General features: G+C 49.3%; 1 protein-coding gene and 2 long non-coding RNA genes across 10 annotated transcripts in view; 1 reads left to right on the plus strand and 2 right to left on the minus strand.

Moving 5' to 3' along the window:
• LOC121019091 (uncharacterized) overlaps nt 1–1,792 on the minus strand; it is a 93,137-nt gene extending 91,345 nt beyond the window's left edge. For all 3 annotated transcript variants that reach the window (XR_005785447.1, XR_005785445.1, XR_005785446.1), the window contains exon 1: nt 1,682–1,792. This is a non-coding gene — a long non-coding RNA (uncharacterized LOC121019091). The remainder of the gene's footprint in view (nt 1–1,681) is intronic.
• Nucleotides 31–3,355, plus strand: LOC121019092 (uncharacterized). Of its 3 annotated transcripts, none has more exons than XR_005785448.1 (2): nt 31–1,196; nt 2,342–3,355. It is a non-coding gene; the product is annotated as an uncharacterized LOC121019092 (long non-coding RNA). The 3 variants fall into 3 exon arrangements; XR_005785449.1 differs by having other exon boundaries at nt 31–233; XR_005785450.1 differs by lacking the exon at nt 31–1,196 and adding an exon at nt 1,930–2,145.
• A 1,070-nt stretch (nt 3,356–4,425) lies between these two features.
• MEIS1 (Meis homeobox 1) overlaps nt 4,426–5,000 on the minus strand; it is a 140,417-nt gene continuing 139,842 nt past the window's right edge. For all 4 annotated transcript variants that reach the window (XM_040458237.1, XM_040458236.1, XM_040458240.1 and 1 more), the window contains one exon: nt 4,426–5,000. This exon is cut by the window's right edge and continues 986 nt beyond it. The gene's annotated coding sequence lies outside the window, so the exon portion shown is untranslated.

A 5,000-nucleotide genomic window follows, 5' to 3' on the forward strand; every position in this document is an offset into this window, starting at 1 on the left:
CACACACACACACACACACACACACACACACACACACACACACACACCCACACCCACCCACACACACACACACACACTCACTCACTCACGCCGCTCCCCGCCAGCAGCCGCCTCCCTTGAAAGGCGATCTCCCGCTGTTTCTCCCTCGCCGCTCTTTCCTCGGCTCTGGGATTCCCAACCTCCTGTAAACTGCACCTGGCCACCCTGAACGCAGCGGACCTTCTAACAGTCAAGTGGGTGCGGGATGGCACGGGAGAGGGGCGTGAGACGAGGGGGAAATGCCAGCCAGGCCAAGCGGGGCACATCACCACCCAGTTCCATGCCACTCCACCCGGCGTTCAAGCTCCCACCCCGGAGCTTGAATCAAGTCATGTTTTTAGTGCGTTCACATGGGCCAAGGGCCTGCTGGGATCCTAAAATGGAAGGGAAAGTTTGCAGAGACTTTAAAGCTTTCCCGAGGAGCTCCTGCCTAAGGCGTCGGTGTGCAGCCCAAGCCCCCTTGCTGCGGGCCCCGACCCTGGCACTCACGACCCGCCTGGCGGTCGCTGCCCGGGTCCCAAGTGCCCTCCGAGCCCCAAGCTCTCGGAGCCGCGCTCCCAGAGTCGCGCAGGGGCTCGGGAACAGAATCCATCAAGAAGCCTCTAGTCCACCACAAAGCACACCCGAGCAGTTCCAAGGGAAGGGGGCCCAGAGCGCCCCAGGAGATATCTTTCCACAACCTTCTGCGGAGACCCGGGGTCGCCTCGTCTCCAGGGACGAAGCCAGCAGTCCCCTTACACTTGACTTTCTTGTTGCGGTGGGGAGGATATAGGAAGCTACTGGAGGTGCCGGAGCCGCCCCCCCCCCCCAACCCCCAAAGTGCCCTGGGCTCTGAGCAAAGACCCGTCCTCACAAGCACGCGGTCCAGGCCAGGACCCTGTGCACGGTAGGACGCAGGGGGCCACGGCGTTCTAATCTGGACTCCTGGCCGCTTCCGCGGCGGCCCGCTGGAGTTTCTCCCACGGAGGTCGGCCCAGCAGCGGGCCACCGGCGTCTCGCCTCCCGCCCTGACATGCAGACTTGGGGGGGCGCTGCACACAGCAACCGATCCGGAGCGCAAAATCTGCGTGCCGCGTGGGAGACGCGCGCGGGAGGGGCCGGGTTGGGCTCGCGTTTTTCCTTTTCAGAAGCTTTCGAGTTGACTGCGAAGTTTTCTGGTAGGCGCCTGTGCCCTGGGGTCGGAGCCTCCCACCGCCGCTCCTTCCCCTCCCTCCTCCCCGCCCCCCCCACCCCCCCCGCCGCCAGCCCAGCTCGCCGGAGCCTCAGTCCAGGCCTGGCCGCGCTCTAGGTCCCGCAGGCGAGGTCCCCCAGGCCCGGACCCCGCGCCCGAGCGCCGCGCCGGCCTGCCCGCAGTCCTCCCCGGGCTCCGCGAGGGTGCCTCTCCCCGGGGCGAAACTCGCCGGCCGGACGCACTGCAAGGAGACACCCGCTGCCTCCCGAGGAACTCCTAATACCATCCATACAGCTTTAATGCGTTTATAATTCGATAAGTGATTTCAATTTGAAATTGTTAGTAACTAATTTTATGGGTAATTTTTCCACATCAAATATTTAAGCATCAGATTAAGGGAGCCAGTTCCGACACAGGATAATAAGGGGGTTCCCCCCACCCCCCGCGCCTCCGCCTCCCTCCGTTTCCTACCGAGTCGTTTTTCCAAATCCCCAAAAGATGGCAGTCGAAGCCGACATTCTTCTTTTCCTGCGGCTCTGCGAGGGGAGGGAGGGGGAGTGGGAGGGAGGAGGGAAGGGGAGGGAGAGAGACGAAGAGAGAGAGAAGAAAAGGAGAGGGAGAAACTAGACGTTGCAAAGACTTTTCAGACTAATTCTTTCACATGTTTCTAACACAAGCAAGAAACAGTGGTGCATTTCCTGGAAATGTCCTGGCAGGAAGGAAAGCCCAAAAACGTGCCTTGGGGCCTCAGAGTAGGCGACGTTAGAAACTCAGCACTTTCAAACGGAAGCCTCAACTCAGAGCAGAAGCGAGAGAAGGGAGACATACAAATGTCTTTGTATTTTAACATCACATTCAAATACTACACCCCTAAGCAACTGGTTTTCCGGGGGACGGGACTCGGCAAATTACTTAATGGGGAGAGAAGAAGTGGGGTAGGGAAAGGTGCTGGGTGGGGGGCGGACTGCCGTGGGCGGAGGGGAGGCTGGGGCCGGCAGCGGATGAATTGCAGACCAGTTGCCAAAACTTTTTTTTTCTCTCTCTCTCTCTGCTGCTGCCGCCGCCGCCGCCGCCGCCGCCGCCTTTGCTGCTGCCTTTGCTGCTGCCTTTGCTTTGAATGTGGGTAACTAGGAAACAGCAAGCCGTCTGAGAAGACGGAATTTCCAACGTGTAAAATGTTCTTAACGGAACCATTGAGCGAGTGCAATAAGGCGTGAGGGGGAACTAATCTTCCCATTTAAATGTTTGTGGCAATTTTATCTAAATGAATTTTAATGCTAAACGAGGGTAATTCCCCATTTGTAGCGCGTTTACTTCTCTTTCCTGTGCTTCTAAAGCAGTCGAACATCATGCAATGAACAATAACAATAAAAATACTGTCAAGGCATATTATTCATTTCGAATGTGTTATAATTACAGCTGATTAAATATGATAGGGTAAAATATTTTTAGTTTTCTTTAAAAAAATATTTAAATCATACTAAAAAGTCTCATTCAACCAGCACCCCCCCCCCCAATAAAAATAAAAAGCAGGTACAATTGTGTGCCCTTGTTTAGAAGAGGGCGTTTTGTTTTTGCCTTTTAAGAAACATCAAAAACACCCTCAGCACCTCTATTCTTTCTTTCTTTCAGATAAGTGTCCTCCATAACCTCCGAGCTGGCTCTGAAATTTACAAGAGGAAAGCTAACATCGCATTAAGGGGGAGTGGGGGTGTCCAGGCAAGGGGAGAAAAAGGATCTGCGGAGAGCAAGGCCCTCACAAAACCGCCACACAGAGCAGGGAACACGGGGAAAGAACACAGTTTGTTTTATTTTTTCTAATTCACTGGACACTAATGGTCGCGATTCTTCATAGTCTCCATATTCCCTGATTCTTCTTCACTGGTACCCTACTCCTTCTCCTAGTGCCCGCCTCTCTCCACTCCCCCCTTCCCATCTCTCTCTCTCTCCCTCTCTGTCTCCCTCCCTCCCTCCCTCCTCCCCTTTCTTTCCCTCCCCCAACCAGCGAGAGCACCGTCGAGAAGAAAGGCTGAAAATAACCTACTCACCCAAGCTTGTACTGGGGAGGAGGGGCAAATGGATGGGTAGTTTATAAAGTTTATTATTAATTTTTAAAGTAAATAAATGGTTGTTCACCGCCACTAACCAGCTCTCAAAAGAGAATTATTTCACTAAATATGGAGTATTTATGTCGCCGAAGAATTGCCACTGGGTCCAAATAAGAAATTTAAACAATCCCACACTTGGGGTGGGGGCGGGGTGGGGCGGAGGGCGCTGCGCGCGAAGGCTGCTGCTGCTGCTGCTGGTGGAGCTTCTCTCGGTCTGCGCATCCACGTGTTTAGAAACAAGGCCCAATAAACAAAAGGTGAGAATGCGCGGGGCTGCTCCAGCAGGTGAGTCAGTCAATCACACGTCACCTAGTAAACCCAACCCACAGCTGGTTTCTCTTTTCAAATAGAAAATAGAATTGTTCGGGGCGGGTTTATAGGGTGACATGGGCCTGAACGTCAGCCTTGAGTTTAAGGCTCTCTCCTCTGACCCATCCTTTGTTTACAAAGCCATCACTCCTAAAAGGATGATTTTTTTTTTTTTTTACAGAGAAATTGCCTTAATTAAAATATTTGTATATTTTCTTTAGCTTTGGGAAGCACTTTTTATAGCAGCGATTTTATTTAAATAAAATTATAAGCCATTCCAGCTTAAACATGTTATTTTGTACCATTTAGCTGGCTGCCACGCAGATATTCTGTACAGCTGTTCTGGAAAATTGGTTAATAACCAGTTTTATCCAATGAGACCATAGAGCATATTTATAAAAATTAGATTTTGAAGTCTGGTCTCTTCAATTCACATAGTTAATTTCCTAATAAGCATATACTGCTCATCCTAGGTAATGTTCTTAGTAAAAGACTTACCTCTGTACTTAGGTTTACCATTATGTGCAGGAATAATGTCACCGATACTAGGTGAGTAATTCTGTTGGATGCAATCTGAGTCTAGAGTTAGTTTAGTGCCCTTAGGCCTTAAATTTGCTGATATTAGGAATTCATTAAACCAGCTTAAAGAAATCAGTGACTATTATCAAATAATTTACTTTGTGGTTAAAATTTTCAAGTACATATACGTCTTAGGGAGCTCAAATTAATTTTCCTCTTTACTGCACTGATCACTGAAAATTTGGGGGGGGCAGTAAACAAATTTTTCAAGCAGTGGAGTCAGCATGACAAAAATAATCTTGTTTTTATTTTAGATTCAGATTTCATTACTGCACTCAAACGTTACTACAACTGGGCTTGGCGTTATTATACAATCCAAACTGTTTCCGTCAGAAACGCTAAGACTCAGTGTGCAATGATTGTTATTAATAATTAGCTCCTTGGTTTCTTGATAGAAAAAGGCTATCAACAAGCATTTGTTTATCCACAACAAAAAGTATAATTAGCTTATCCCACTTAGTAAATCTTGTATGCATGCCAACTCATACCAAACTGCTACTTTTACAAAAAAAATTGCAATAATACAGTTCATTTTTCCAGTCCTTTTTGCACAAAATTTATTTACAATGTCTACATAAATGCTCCAAGGTGGGACTATGGAAAAATACACACATGACCGATGCTTTGCTCAGAAATAAAGTCAACATATTAAAAATAAATCTTCAGTCTATGTTTTTGAGCTGCATAAAACAGGAAGTGATGTATAAGGTGGTGGTTGTTGCATGGGGACAATGATGCTTGATGTGACAATTAGGCTTCTAAACACACGGCCTTTAGGTTTCCATGCCTCCTCC

Source organism: Herpailurus yagouaroundi, unplaced genomic scaffold (genome assembly GCF_014898765.1).
Source record: "Herpailurus yagouaroundi ecotype Mexico unplaced genomic scaffold, PumYag 221, whole genome shotgun sequence".
NCBI lineage: Eukaryota > Metazoa > Chordata > Mammalia > Carnivora > Felidae > Herpailurus > Herpailurus yagouaroundi.